The following is a 15,962-nucleotide window of genomic DNA, read 5'->3' as shown; positions in this document are numbered from 1 at the left end:
TAAGACTTAGTTCATGGGTCACTTCTTTTGGTTAAGCTTTCTTGGCAAGCCTTTTTCCCAAGCTCCATACAGGGTGGGAAACACTGACCTTGTGTTCACACAGCTCACTGTTCATTGCACTGAAGTTGTCTCCTTGTACTTATCCATGTGTGTGTCTGTATCACCGTTAGATTGTGAGCTCTTTGAAGCATGGGACTGCGCATTGTTTCTTAATGTTGAACAAATGGATGAATGATTCATTAATGAAAAACTGTTTTACACCTGAAATGATTTCTTCACTTTACAAAAAAGGTGGAGAGGAAGTAATTAGTATCAACAAACACTGTGGTTATCTCTCAGTCTGCTATGAGTAACAGTAGGCATAGTGAATTCAAATGGCACTGTGAGATCTGGAGGTGTGCAGGGTGCTTTATATCCCAGGAGAAGAACCTGGAATTCTCTGTAGCCACAATAAACTAGCAAGACTTCTATTACAGTCACACAAAACTCTCAATTCAGTTAAATCTCTATGTTTATAAAAAGTCTTACTTGCAGAATGAAAAATCATTTACTATACCATGTTAATAACAGATAGATCAGGAGCTGGTTTTTTGAAAAGATCAACAAAATAGACAGACCACTATCCAGACTAATAAAAAAGAAAAGAGAGAATAACCAAATAGATGCAATAAAAAATGATAAAGGGGATATCACCACAGATGCCACAGAAATTCAAACCATCATCAGAGATTATTACAAACAACTCTATGCACATAAATTAGAAAACCTGGAAGAAATGGATAAATTCCTGGACAGTAGGCTCCTCCCATGCCTAAACCAGGAAGAAGTCGAAACCCTGAATAGACCAATAACAAGGTCTGAAGTCGAGGCAGCAATTAAGAGCCTACCACCCAAAAAAAGCCCAGGTCCAGACGGGTTCACAGCCTAATTCTACCAGACATACAAAGAGGAACTGGTACCATTCCTACTGAAACTATTCCAAATAATCCAAAAAGAGGGAATCCTTCCCAAATCATTTTATGAGACCAACATCATCCTAATACCAAAACCCAGCAGGGACTCAACAAAAAAAGAAAACTACAAGCCAATATCCATGATGAACATAGATGCAAAAATCTTCAATAAATACCGGCAAGCCGATTACAACAGCACATCAAAAAGCTTATCCACCATGATCAAGTAGGATTCATCCCGGGGATGCAAGGCTGGTTCAATATACGCAAGTCTATAAATGTAATTCACCACGTAAACAGAACCAAAAACAAAAACCACATGATTATCTCAATTGATGCTGAGAAGGCCTTCGACAAAATTCAACAGCCCTTTATGCTAAAAACTCTCAATAAACTAGGTATCAACGGAACGTATCTCAAAATAATAAAAGCTATTTATGACAAACCGACAGCCAATATCATACTGAATGGGCAAAAACTGGAAGCATTCCCTTTGAAATCTGGCACTAGACAAGGATGCCCTCTCTCACCACTCCTTTTCAATATAGTACTGGAAGTTCTAGCCAGAGCAATCGGGCAAGAAAAAGAAATAAAGGGTATTCAATTAGGAAAGGAGGAAGTCAAATTGTCTCTATTTGCAGACGACATGATTGTATATCTAGAAGACCCTATCACCTCAGCCCAAAATCTCCTGAAACTGATAAGCAACTTCAGCAAAGTCTCAGGATACAAAATCAATGTGCAAAAATCACAAGCATTCCTATACACCAATAACAGACTTAAAGAGAGCCAAATCAAGAACGAACTGCCATTCACAATTGCTACAAAGAGAATAAAATACCTAGGAATACAACTAACAAGGAACGTAAAGGACCTCTTCAAGGAGAACTACAAATCACTGCTCAACGAAATAAGAGAGGACACAAACAGATGGAGAAACATTCCATGTTCATGGTTAGGAAGAATTAATATCGTGAAAATGGCCATACTGCCCAAAGTAATTTACAGATTCAACGCTATCCCCATCAAGCTACCAATGACCTTCCTCACAGAACTGGAAAAAACCACCTTAAACTTCATATGGAACCAAAAGAGAGCCCACATAGCCAAATCAATTCTAAGCAAAAAGAACAAAGCGGGAGGCATCACACTACTGGACATCAAACTCTACTACAAGGCTACAGTAATCAAAAGAGCATGGTACTGGTACCAAAACAGAGATATAGACCAATGGAACAGAACAGAGGCGTCGGAGGTGACACAAGATATCTACAACCACCCGATCTTTGACAAACCTGAAAAAAACAATCAATGGGGAAAGGATTCCCTGTTCAATAAGTGGTGTTGGGAAAACTGGCTAGCCATATGCAGAAAGCAGAAACTCGACCCCTCCCTGACACCTTACACTAAAATTGACTCCAGATGGATTAAAGACTTAAACATAAAACGTAACACCATAAAAACACTAGAAGGAAACCTAGGCAAAACCATTCAGGACATAGGCGTAGGCAAGGACTTTATGACCAAAACACCAAAAGCATTGGCAACAAAAGCCAAAATAGACAAATGGGACCTAATCAAACTCCACAGCTTCTGCGCAGCAAAAGAAACAGTCAATAGAGTGAATCGGCAACCAACAGAATGGGAAAAAATTTTGCAGCCTACCCGTCTGACAAAGGGCTGATATCCAGAATTTACAATGAGCTAAAAAAGATTTACAAGAAAAAAACAAACAAGCCCATTCAAAAATGGGCAAAGGATATGAACAGATACTTTACAAAAGAAGACATACATGAGGTCAACAAACATATGAAAAAATGCTCATCATCACTGGTCATTAGAGAAATGCAAATCAAAACTACATTGAGATACCATCTCACGCCAGTTAGAATGGCGATCATTAAAAAATCTGGAGGAAACAAATGCTAGAGAGGATGTGGAGAAATAGGAACACTCTTACACTGTTGGTGGGAGTGTAAATTAGTTCAACCATTGTGGAAAACAGTGTGGCGATTCCTCAAGGACCTAGAAATAGAAATTCCATTTGACCCAGCAATCCCATTACTGGGTATATATCCAAAGGATTATAATCGTTCTACTATAAGGACACATGCACACGAATGTTCATTGCAGCACAATTTACAATAGCAAAGACCTGGAACCAACCCAAATGCCCATCGATGATAGACTGGACAGGAAAAATGTGGCACATATACACCATGGAATATTATGCAGCCATTAAAAAGGAGGAGTTCACGTCCTTTGTAGGGACATGGATGAACCTGGAAAACATCATTCTCAGCAAACTGACACAAGAACACAAAATCAAACACCACATGTTCTCACTCATAGGCGGGTGTTGAACAAGGAGAACACATGGACACAGGGAGGGGAGCACTATACACGGGGGTCTGTTGGGGGTGTAAAGCGGGGGGGTGGGGAGTTGGGGAAGGATAGCATGGGGAGAAATGCCAGATATAGGTGAAGGGGAGGGAGGCAGCAAATCATACTGCCACGTATGCACCTATGCAACAACCTTGCATGTTTTTCACATGTACCCCAAAACCTAAAATGCAATAATAAAAAAAAATAACAGATTCTTGGTCTCAATAAATGAACAATGGAACAGTGGAGGACAAACTAGAGTTGAGTTTTTTTTTTTTTTTTTTTTTTTCTGACCAGGTGCAGTGGTTCATGCCTATAATCCCAGCACTTTGGGAGGCCGAGGCCGGTGGATCACCTGAAGTCAGGAGTTCAAGACCAGCCTGGCCAACATGGCGAAACCCCGTCTCTACTAAAAATACAAAAATTACCCAGGTGTGGTGGCGTGTGCCTTTAATCCCAGCTAGTTGGGAGGCTGAGGCAGGAGAATCGCTTGAACTCAGGAGGTGGAGGTTACAGTGAGCCGAGATAGTGCCACTGCACTCCAGCCTGGGCAACAGAGCAAGACTTCGTCTCATAAAAAAAAAAAAAGTTTTTTTTTTCTTTCCTACTGACTTTCTTTCCAGGGACTTTACAAAAACCCAGAATCTAGCTAATGCAGAAAGCTAACTTACTTGAACAATACCACACTTTCAAAGCATTTCTTTTTAAAATTCACTAGCTATTTCTCCTGAAGTTCAGTACTATTTATAAACTTCAACTCTCATTAGGGCTCCTTTTGTAGGTAAACTAATAGTAAGTAATGATGACAGGAAAAAAAGAGCTAACTGCTAATAATAAAAATAATGATTTATAAAGAGGTTGCAGTCCTTGAATGCCCACTCACTGGCAGGTGCTTTTCATGTATTTATGCTTGACAACAATCTTTTGAATATAATTTTTTTTTCCTTTTTCTGTTGGAATAACTGAAGTCCACTGAGCTCAAATAACTTGGGGCAGGTCCAACGGACGAGTTGAGAAGGCTCTGGGGCCAAAGGCCATCAGGCCACACCACGCCTCTCCGAGCCCCTGAGTTTTGCTACCTGCTTGCGTGCATGTGCAGGCAGGGCGAGCGGACAAGGGAATCAGATGAAGCTGCCTAAGGAACTAAACATGGAAAGGGGTGGAAAGGCCAAAGAGGTATAGGCGGTGGACCGCTACAACCCTAAGACAGAGTCCGCAGAAACCTGGGGGAAGGGATATGCGCGTTGGCGGCTCAGAGAACTTAGGTAGAGAGGCGAGGGGCGGGGCCGGAGCGGGGCTAGGGCGGGGCACCGGAGACGGAGTCGACCACTTGGGGACCTGCTAGAAGAGCCGCCTCTCCAGGCGAAGGAAAGATGAGGGGAGCGTGAGTTCAGGCCTGATGGGAATCTCCGTGACTTGCTAAGGCAACTCATCCTCACTGGTCCTACATCCAAGAAAAGCCTCTTCTATGCTCTCCTGGGATAGCTCTTGCAGAGCAGGCCGATCAATGACGGGGAGAGGGTCCTGCACAGAGCATGCCCCCCTCCGCGCTTGGTACGGCCCGCGCCCCCACCGCTGATCTGGCAGGCTGCGCGCGCACCCTCCGGCGAGGCGCGGGCCGCCGGGGCGCCGCGGCTTTTAGGGCCCGACTCCGTCTGTCTCTCCCCGGTCCCTCCTCCCGCTGCTCGCGTGCTCCAGGCCGGCCCAGCGCCCGCCGAGTTACGCGCCCGCGCGCCTCGGCGGGGAGGAGCGCGGCCGCGGGGGCGCGCCCCGGTGACTCCGCCCCCCCCGCTCCCCTCCCCTGAGCCCGGGAGCCCGGCTCGCGCGGCTAGGTGCGAGGAGACCCGGGACCCCACGCCCGCCCGCCCTGCCCAGTGCCCTCGCCCCGGCGTGCGAGGCGCCGCACCCTCCACTGCCCTGCGCGGTGCATGGAGGGGCCCGTTCGGATCGCAGCCGCCGCCACCGTAGCTGCTGCCGCGCGCGCGCGGGGTGATGACCTGGGGGTGGCTTTCCGAGCCGGCTGCCGCGCAGGAGGTTTTGGAGGCTTAGCCAGCCCCGCGGAGAGGTGCGGGGGTAGGGGTCCCGCCGCAGGGTCGGAGGGAGGGGTGGCGCGCGGGCACAGGACTTGAGGGGCCTTGGTTTGGGAGCTGGAGGTCCTAGGGGCGGGCGGGCCGGCGTGCCCCGGAGGGCGTGGGGGTCCAGGGCTGCGTGCGAGGTCTGGATGCTGATGCAAGCCTGGCTGGGAGCCCCGGCGTCCCAGGTCCGCGAGGGCTCGGAGCCACCTCTCGGGAGGAGGCGGGGTGAAGTGTCAGTGACACGACGAAACCTCTTCTTGACGATGGTCCACGGGGGCAGGTGAGGTGCCGCAGCGCGGGGAGCTAGGGCGCCCGCGCGTTTTCTCAAGGGAGCCGGGTCCCTGGCCTCTCTCAACCTCTATCCCCGCAGAGCGCCCGCGAGAGACAGTGATTTATGTGTAGGGAGAAGCAAGAGAAATTTCCTGCACAATGTATCTTTCTCTGCCTTCACAAGACTCTGACTTCCCAGCCCCAGGGAGTGTATTTTTCCTTCTCCCCTGTAAAGCTTTCTGTGGATTGCATTATCATTTGGTAAATACATTACAGTTCGCAGCTTCCAGACCTTTGTTGCTTTCTCTCCCCATCTAGGAATTTCAGCAATAAATCACTGAGGGGGATAGATAGACTCTCTTGCCCTTCCCTTCATTGTTCTCCCTAACCCCACCAAATCAGGTGGAAGGGTCTCCAAAAGAAGCTGTTTCCAGAATGCCTGCCCTTCCTCATCAGGACGACAGAGGGTGGCAGGTGCTTTAAGGGCAGACTGCTTTCCAATGGGAATCTAGAACTTAGGGAACCTCATCAACAGAAAGTCAGCCTTTGTGTCCCCAAACCAGACACCTTGAAAAACAGGAGGTTGGACTAAAAGCTCACGTGAGATTTATTTTCAGGCCTATGCCAGTAAAAATGAAAGAGGCCAAGTCAGTGAATTCTGATTCCTTTCAGCGCTGATAACATAACGCTCACATTCCCAACTGACACTTGGCATACCTAGTGGACAGTGTCTCCAAGGAGAGGAAGGTGGGGAGGGTGTTAGAAAATGAAATGAATTTATTGTAAGCATAATTCTAAACATTCTATGACATTTTATAGTTCTCCCCCACCCTCAGTCTATTTTTAGCTAAAAATTTGGGGATAGTTCAACTTTTAGGATAAGATGAAAGAAAACCTTCAAAAAAATTTCTGGAAATTTTAGTGCCTAAGTAGAAAGCATTCTTCGGAACCCAAGCAGCACCAAATACTGCAGTCTCTGTTATGCACATGTTGAAATGAACTGCCTCATACTTGAAGTTACATGAGAAGGATGGAGAAAACCTGTTTCATTTTGTAAAGACGTGCCCTGGATGTGTGTTTGGCAGTGTGTAGAACAGAAACATTTATTTTTCTATTAAGAAACACACAAATGTATATTGTTTAACTTTCATGCAAAAACTTCCCAGTGTTTGGGAAATCTGTCTTTGTTTGAATAGTTTAGTCAACCAGGAAAATCAGTTACTAGAGGTACTGTGCTGTTGTTTGTGTAATAACTCACTTGGGATGCTTTGATTGATTGCTATGGTTCTCATCAACCTCCTCTTCTGTGCAAAGTACTTAAACAGCTCTGACTCTCAAGCCTTCAAGTACAAACAACTAGGACTTGAAGCATACTGATCTAGCTTGTGTAGCTTGGCTTCTAAAGCTATCTTACGCCTTGCTTTCTTTGCAGGTGGTTTGACTTTGCAGGAAAGGAATTAAGTTCACTGTAGGGATAGGACTTTCTCCCCCAGATTGTCAAGGCATATACAGATGAAGGTAGTAGGTAGGAATAGGAACTTCTGTCCTAGGGCTTTGATCTAAAGAGGGCAGGTAAAATTTTGTTGACTGTTTGTTTCTTGTGGCTTCTTCTTTTTCCACTTTGCCCATCTGCCTTCATGACTTTGTAGACAATTTCATGTATGGTTTTGTCAAAATGTAAGTTAAAGTCACATTTTCCTTCTCTAGAAATTTTTTTTTTTCATGAACATTTAGACTAAAAATTGGTGATTGTTTCTAAGTTAAGTGCTAGGGAAATGATTTGAGGAATTAAATATTAGTAAAATCAAGGAAGGGTTAAAAAATAAATAATGAATTGAAAAATATGTTGCTTTAACGAGTAATGACATGAGCCAGTGCCTTGTGATCAGCTATGGCGTGAGGTAGAAGTATTAGTAAGACAACACAGTGGAACTGTAGATGAGCTGCCTCTGTGGCAGCGCCCCTTTAAGTAAATGAACTTAATACAACTAATTAGATTAGAAACAGAATTTGGAATCTGGTTGCCAAATATGTTGCTTTGAAGGACTTGCTTTTTTATAGTATTTTTTTGATGGGGAATTTTTTTTCAAGAAATTTTGTGAACTTGAATTCAAGGATGTTTTATTTTTACTTAAATTTAAAAATTTTTATATTTAAGAGAAAATGAAAATGTATGTATGTAAACATTCCAAGTGATAAGTTTCTGTTGTGTGTTTGGCATTAATTGACTTTCAAGAGCACAGAGGGGAGGATTTTACTTTTCTGTTAAAAATAAGGGATGGTGTATGGAATATTCTTAATGTCACTTGAAAAATATTGGATTACAATTAAATGAAAAACGGGTTTGTTGTTTTTTTTTTTTTAATCCTTCAAGTTTTCCCTCATTGTTTGTGTTCTTTTGCCCATTGTCAGGCTTAAAACATACAGTATCATTGTCATCTGTCCCCTGAATAATGGTCCTGAGGTGATATTATTAATGTGGCTTTTTAAAATCAAGCTAATTATACTTGCCTAAAAGAGCCACATGTGTGTGATTCTAGCTGCCTGGTGCCTTTTGAGAGCCCTGGAGACAAGCTAGTGAATAGAGCTGAAAATTCATTCTGTATTTGATTAAATGGAACAGACTCGCTGCTCCTTACCCCAGCAGGGGCTATGAGATCTCTTGATCCCCGAAGCGGCTCCAAGACCCTGGGAATTCCATTAGCGAGCACCTGAGGAATTTCTGCCCTGCAGTGCCTTTTTTGTATGTGTGTATGTGTGTGTGTGCAGAGGGAGTGGAGCAGAGTGGGGATTGAGGGGATGCGAGGAGTGGGGGTTGAGGGGGTGGAGAGAAGGCTACATTAGAAGACTCCATATGTTGGCAGATCTGAAATCAAGGCATGACTTAACAGCTTATCTTGTAAGAGAAAAGCCCAACCCAAAGGGAGATTGTTAGTCGGGACTTTATTACAAGCAGGACTGCAGTGATGTGTTTTTAGCAGTGAAGTGAACTCCAGTGTAAGTACAGAAAAGTGGCTTCTCTGCTTTCCCTCTGAAGCACAAGCATATACACGTTGCAGACTTGGTAAGTTTTCTTTGAATGATCTTTTGATAAATATGTAAAATTGTCTTACTGTTTGGTCTTGCCTGTAAAGGCTGAAGTATCGTTTTAATAACTTTCAAACTGAGAGCAAAATCAGACTTCATGTGAAACAAATTGTTTTGCAGTGATGAAATGTTTGTTTGAATAGGTATAATTTAGTTTACTCTTTTGATATAATTTGATTGTTTCTGTTACATTAGTATTATAGAATTCAAATTTAGGTTATAGCTTTTCTGTTGTCTTTTTAAAAATTCTATCATTTCCAGTGTTTTTGAGGTATGACTTTGCAGACTTGCTAGCAGCACCAAGTAAATGAAAATATATCTGGCAAAAACATTCTGCAAAATCTTTCGAGCAAAATTTTTGAGAAACATTAGTATGTCTTCCTTCCCAAGTCCTCTTCCCCTGCCTTAAATAATGTTTGGGTACAAAATTTTTTTTAGAATATTAGCCCAGTTTGTTTCTTGTGTACTTTTCAAGGAAGAGCAGTTCTGAATGGTGGATGGTGTAGTTAATTGGTTTTCATCTACCAAGAATGTGAATTCCAATGCTCATAGTTTTCAGCTAATGCAGAATGCAGTAGCGTATTTGATGGTTCATTTGATATATTTTGTTTCCAAGTAAAATCGTGTTGTAAATAGCGCACAGCCTTTTCCATCCTACTTCCGTGTAGCCTTCTACCAAATTCTCCTCACAATACAATGTGTTTAGAAAATAAAGAAGCCTTTTTGAAGATATGTTTAGCTTTTCTCTACCTTAATCCTGGGCATTTTTCCTTATAGTATGGCCAAATTGAAAGGACTCTTGAATGAATTGGAGTAAACACTGCAGTTTGTGCCTCTCTACATTCACAGCTGTTTAGTCGCTTTGCTGTGCGGTATATTTTGATGACCAGAGAGAATAAAAAACTAGCCCAGAGAACATTTTGTTCTGCTGTTTATCTGTTGGAATGTGAGTAGGGAATCCAATGCTTAAGAGCCACTGATGTGCCTTTAATCTTACTTGAGAAAAAAATATATGGGCTATATTACTGAACTTAGGTTACATATTTTGTTTGTGTTTTATTACTTGGAACTGTGAGGCTGATTTTATTTTTATATTACCCTAATACAAACAGAATTCAGAAGCTGACGTAGAGCTTGCTTTTCAGCTACTCTTGTTCTAGACCAGCTCACCTCTGTTATTTATGTGAGCCTGGGCAATGATCTTGACCTAAGCCTTGGGGGTCTTTATCTGTAAAATGGGGATAATAACAGCAATTATGTCTTACCAGTGTTGTGGGATTAAATGAGATAATGAAAGTCAAGCACTTGGCATATAGTAAAACCTCTGTAAATGTTAGCTGCTGTTATTTTTATTAACTCTTCCTGTACATGTAAGTGTATTACTTTGATCCAGAAGTGGTATCTTTGAAGTACTTAATAGTAAGGAATTCTCAGAAGTTAGTAATCGTGTGGACACATGGAACTACTGTAGTCTTAGAACACTACAGTTTTCTTAAATTTGCAGTTGAAACTTAGAAGGCACTTGGACATCATGTGTTATTCCCCCGATCCCCCTGTTGAGGAGTAACATAGTAAAATACACAAGTGTACAACTAATGTGTACCAAGTGAACAGCTAGATGAATTGTTACGTATACACAGATCTGTGGTAACCAGTACCCAGATTGAGATACAGACCATTTCCTTAGCCTTAGAAGGCTCCCTGGTGCCCATCCCAGGCAGCCCTCCCTCTTGCTGGCAGGCAGCAGCTATTCTGACGAGTCAGAATAGATGAGTTTTGCCTGTTTTGAACCGTATGAAAATGGACTGCTACAGTATGTAGTCTTATGTCTGCAGTTTGTGCCTCTCCGCATTCACAGCTGTTAGTCGCTTTGCTTTGCAGTATATTCTGCAGGCCAGAGAGAATAAAAGACTAGCCCAAATAACATTTTGCTTTGCTGTATATCGGTTGGAATGTGAGTAGGGAATTCCTACTCACATTGAGTTTTTTGCACTGCTCAATGATGAGCATCATAATAGACATAAGCCTGTGAGATTTATTCATGTTTTTGAATAACTTATTCATGTATACAGTAGTCATTCATGCTTTTTAAATTGTTGTAGAGTCTTTTGTGCAGTTTGAAATTTATAGTAGCTCATTTTATTGGCACAATGATACAGTCATTGGGGGAAGAAGGAAATAACACTTCTTCCTACATTACTAGAAAATCAGATCCCAATGGCTATCTTAGGAAAACTTAACTACGACCTCATTTTTATTCACAGAACTGGGTTTATTCATTACTTGAAGGTATAATTACCTTCAGTTACAATTCCATAAACTAAATACTTTGAAAACTGTATTCATTTTTATGTGTGTGTTTTTAGGAGGGAGCCTCGAAATAGGGGAAAAGGACCATCTAAGGTAGCTTATATCCTTCATGCTTAGGATTAAATGCCATAATCAAACTTAAGGTTGTACAGAAGTGACCACCAGCCCAGCATTAGTGTAATATTCTTTGAGTTTAAAATGAAACAGTGCAATGCTTTTCTGAATAAAAAAAGAGTCCACTATAAAAGGAAGAAAGTGGAGCTAGAATGCTTTACTGCAGGAAGATTTTGAAGACCAGGACCAAGCACTTATATCAGGAAGAACAGTTTTGGCCACTAACCTAATAACAGTTACGGTCAGGTTATGCCTATACATTTAGAATTTCTGTTTGTATTGTTGAAATTCTCTGGTATGCTAAATACAATTTATTTCACAAACAGACAAGATGATTCAGTAGATGAATCAGAAGAATTTGTTTTAAATTTTGGAAGGGACTTTGGTTGCGGTTAATAGCTTGTATTTCTGTTATTGGAAATGTTGATTAAGGATTTTCTGGGTGTTCTGCTGGAACACTAGCCATTTTCCTCTCGGGAGACATTGTATTTTTAAACATTTATAATTTTATTAAATCTGACGATTCATAGCTCTTGATACAAGATCATTCTTCACATAGATGGGTTCCTCTGGACTGGAGAGAGGCAAATTATCCCCTTTCCTTCCTAAATCAGACCACCAGTGGTCAGGATTTCTTGGGAGTTGGGAGTGTTGAAATAGTGATACATGATTCATCGTTTGATGTATAGGGGCACTCAAAGATGCAGATTATGTTTCAGAAGAAAGAAGAACTATCTAACAAATAGAGCTGCCTCATGCGAGACAGTGCTGTTTGGAAGGGTCATGGGCTCCTGATTCCTGGAAGTGTTCTCGTGGCATTTGTGAAGGCTAGTGTGGGAAGAATCTCTTCCTTGGGTGTGACGTTGGACCAAATAACCTCTGAGGCCTTTGTACAATTGAGACTCTATTAAATAGGATTTTATGGTGTGGCTAGCCTACATACCCATACCCACCATGTACATGATTTTGGAGGTAGGAAATATGGTAAAAGTTCCAAACAGCCATTGGATAAATACATTTTTTAAACCAACTCCAATTTAAAGTTGGAGATTGCCTTGACTTCCTGGCTCTTTTCACTTTAGACGTAATCCTTAGTTTATCACTAACAGGTAAATATCAAATATTCTTCTTCCTTACTTAAATAGGGACTTTTTCAATATTCTAAGTGTATTAGAGATGATACTGCTTGAAAGTATAGCATATACTACCTTTTTTTTTTTTTTCTTTTTGAGACGGAGTTTCACTCTTCTTACCCAGGCTGGAGTGCAATGGCGCGATCTCGGCTCACCGCAACCTCCGCCTCCTGGGTTCAGGCAATTCTCCTGCCTCAGCCTCCTGAGTAGCTGGGATTACACGCATGCGCCACTGTGTCCAGCTAATTTTTTGTATTTTTAGTAGAGATGGGGTTTCACCATGTTGACCGGGATGGTCTCGATCTCTTGACCTCGTGATCCACCCGCCTCGGCCTCCCAAAGTGCTGGGATTACAGGCGTGAGCCACTGCGCCCGGCCCTATACTACCTTTTTATATAGGTACACATCTGAAACAATTTGTTGGCCCAGTTATTTATTTATTCCTAAAACAAATTAGATGTAAACATTAATAAATGTTCCTCTTGTCTCTCCTTCACTGCAACTTTTCTAAACCTGAGTTACAAGAGAGATACATTACTCATATGGGGGAGAAAGGCCAATATCAGTGACTTATACAAGTATCAAAAGCATGTTCAAGATATATTCTGGGATCCAATGATATTTAACCATGTACACGTCTTGTATCTGTAAATATAGTACTTTATGTTAATAATTGATATTTAAAATGATGGAAGGAACTGTAGAATCCTGAATCACCAAAATAATATTTTCTCCATTTTATAAAACAGAAAAGTATATTGAGTTTTTACTGTTTTATATTTATGTATGCCCATCAATACTAATTCAATTTTCCTTGTAACTTAGAAGCAGGCCTTCTTTACCTCTTCTCTACCACCATTACCTTACCCCTCTATCCTCCTTCGCAAACTTTGGGAGAGGGACAGAGGGACAGAGTTGCCTTGGCGACTCCTGCTTAAACTGCTACTAACTCATCCCCTTGTCTCCAGTCTTGGTTTGCCCCCTTTCCAATAATTTTCTTACATTTTGCCTGAGTAATGATCTTTCTGAAATGTATCTGTGATCATATGACTGCTTTCATTAAAATCCTTTAAAGTCCCTGAATTGCTCACTTATTGAATCCCAGGTCTTTAACTGGATATACAGGGTTATTTGCCTACTTGAAGCTTCTGCCATTCCAGCTACTTTGCCTTCCATGAATATACCATGCTTTCTTGCAGGCTGGGAACGCATCTCTCCTGGCACTGATACGGTATCAGAATTACATACATGTTGGTCTCTCCCTTATTCCTTAAGGACAATGTGACTTTCCCCTACGTACCATTGGCCCACCTACCGCTTTCTTTGCACTCTGCTGAACAAGTACTAAACACGCAGATATCCTGGATGGCATTAATGTGCAATTGAATTTCTGGGTGAGGGGGTGTGCTCAACTGCATATTCTGATTCAGTAGGTCTGGGGTGGGTCCCAAGATTCTCCCTTTCTAACATGTTTCCAGATAATATTGATGAGCTGGGTGGAACACACTGAGTAGCAAGATGCCGAACCATCTTCTCTAGATCCATGAATGATCTCAACACAAGAATTTTGCTCTTAAAAATCCAGTGACATTAATGACTCTCAAGTTCAGGGAGCAATACCACAGCCTCAAGTAATAAAGATGAACAAAAGCTTTAGATAAATTAAAAAACAATTACATGTTGAAGATACTAGGACATGTATTATCACACTATTACTGGACTACTTGTCAAATATTTGGAATATTTTAACAATTTTATATATTTAAAATGTATATAATTGTTCTGTACAGTATTATTCGGTGCCCAGAGAGCTGATGTCATGTTTTGTCTTTTTGTGTTTTACAGGGGTTCTCCTGGGTATATAGGTACTAAAAAATACATTCTGGATTGTATCTCTTGCCAGGGAAATTTCTGACAGTTACTAGCTTTTTATAGTATCAGAATTAAAGTAATTAGAATTCTTAATTTTACTGTAGTTTGATATCTGTTCAGTAAGTAATTGTATACACTGCCTGGTTAGAGATAAAATTGGCAAGGGGAACGAATGTTTAATGGATAAAGTACTGCTTTTATCAGGCCGTGAAATTATTATAGTAACGTCAGAACTTGGCAGTCTCTCATTCCAATAAAAAGAAAAATAGCATCGCACGCTGGGGATAAGACATTTTTCTTGCCCATTTAATTTGGCTTCTTTTCATGGGTTTGGCCTTTGGGTGTGTATATAACAAAACAACAACACAGTGCATAACAGGCAATAAGAATTAGGGAGTGAGCATGGTTTCAGCTGGAATGGACATAGTGTTTATCACTAACCTCTTTTCGGTCATTCTAACTGTTCCTTTCCTGTTGGTGACTATGAGAGTATGAGAGTGGGTATGGGGAATCCTCATTTACAAAATGGGGTTAAACCTCACAATTTGCCTTGATATTACATAGCTTGCAATGTATTGAAAACATCTGCTGACTGGCTCATAAAATGATCATGTGGCTGAATGTCTGAATGGGATTATGTATGTGACCGTAGTTTTGTAGGAAAGATGCTATTTATCCCTCTGTGTAAAAACACCAATAAAATAGCATCAGATTACCGATCAGACTAGTTTGATCTGATTTAGTATTTCCTCCTTCGCATTTCATCCTGTGCACTCTTATGTGAAATTAGATTTCTAGGTGTGACCATAACAACTCATTATCAGGATTTCCGTTTGGTGTCCTAGTATCTGAGCAGTAGTTCCAGTGAACCTTGGGACTACTAAATCTGGAGGAGGTATTTTTATAGTTCTTAATAGATTGTTAAACTCCTGCGTAGAGCCACATTGGAGTCTTAACTGCTATGTCGTACCCATGATTTACCTCCTGGTGCATCTTACTGTGTGATCACCTTTTTAAATCAGGTCATTTTATCTTTTCTTCCATTAAATCTTGGATGTTCATCCAAAAGGAAATGGCAGGTTTTCTTCTACAGTAATAATAATTTTAGTGAGGTTCTGCTGAGTTGTTTCTGGTGGGTAAAAGTATATTTTAAGCCCAATTGTAAATACAGTCGACCCTCAATATTCATGGGGGATTCATTCCAGGACACAACACCCCCTTTTACCCACAGATGCCAAAATCCCTAGATGCTGAAGTTCCCTGTATGTGCTTATAACTTATGCACATCTTCATGTTTAAATCATCTCTAGATTACTTATAATACCTAACATAGTGTAAATGCTATGCAAATAGCTGTTATATTGTATATTTAATTTTCTTTTTTTTTTTTTGGATACAGAGTCTTGCTCTTTGCCCAGGCTGGAGTGCAGTGGTGCGATCTTGACTCACTGCACCTCTGCCTCCTGGGTTCAAGCGATTCTTGTGCCTCAGCCTCGCAAGTAGCTGGGATTACAGGCGCCTGCCACTGTGCCCGGCTAATTTTTGTATTTTTAGTAGCGATGAGGTTTCGCCATGTTGGCACTGCTGGTCTTGAACTTCTGACCTCAAGTGATCCACCTGCCTTGTCCTCCCAAATTGCTGGGATTACAGGCATGAGCCATCGCACCCAGCCTTCATTATTTTTACTTTTATTTTCCAAATATTTTTGATCTGTAGTTGGTTGAATCCATGGATGAGGAATTGTGGATACCAAGTGTTGACTG

At 41.5% G+C, this 15,962-nt stretch overlaps 1 protein-coding gene across 3 annotated transcripts in view; it reads left to right on the top strand.

Moving 5' to 3' along the window:
* Window positions 1-5,316: 5,316 nt before the first annotated feature.
* Window positions 5,317-15,962, top strand: part of CDON (cell adhesion associated, oncogene regulated) — a 102,676-nt gene continuing 92,030 nt past the window's right edge. For 2 of the 3 annotated variants that reach the window (XM_012470169.3, XM_064375554.1), the window contains exon 1: window positions 8,551-8,747. The gene's annotated coding sequence lies outside the window, so the exon portion shown is untranslated. Of the gene's footprint in view, window positions 5,404-8,550; window positions 8,748-15,962 lie in introns of those variants that run through there. The other variant, XM_012470171.3, reaches the window with a different exon arrangement.

Source organism: Aotus nancymaae, unplaced genomic scaffold (assembly GCF_030222135.1).
Source record: "Aotus nancymaae isolate 86718 unplaced genomic scaffold, 86718_ANA_hifiasm-v0.15.2.pri h1tg000012l, whole genome shotgun sequence".
In the NCBI taxonomy this organism is placed as follows: domain Eukaryota; kingdom Metazoa; phylum Chordata; class Mammalia; order Primates; family Aotidae; genus Aotus; species Aotus nancymaae.
The sequence above is the reverse complement of the archived record's forward strand: the minus strand, read 5'-3'. Positions and strand labels throughout refer to the sequence as shown.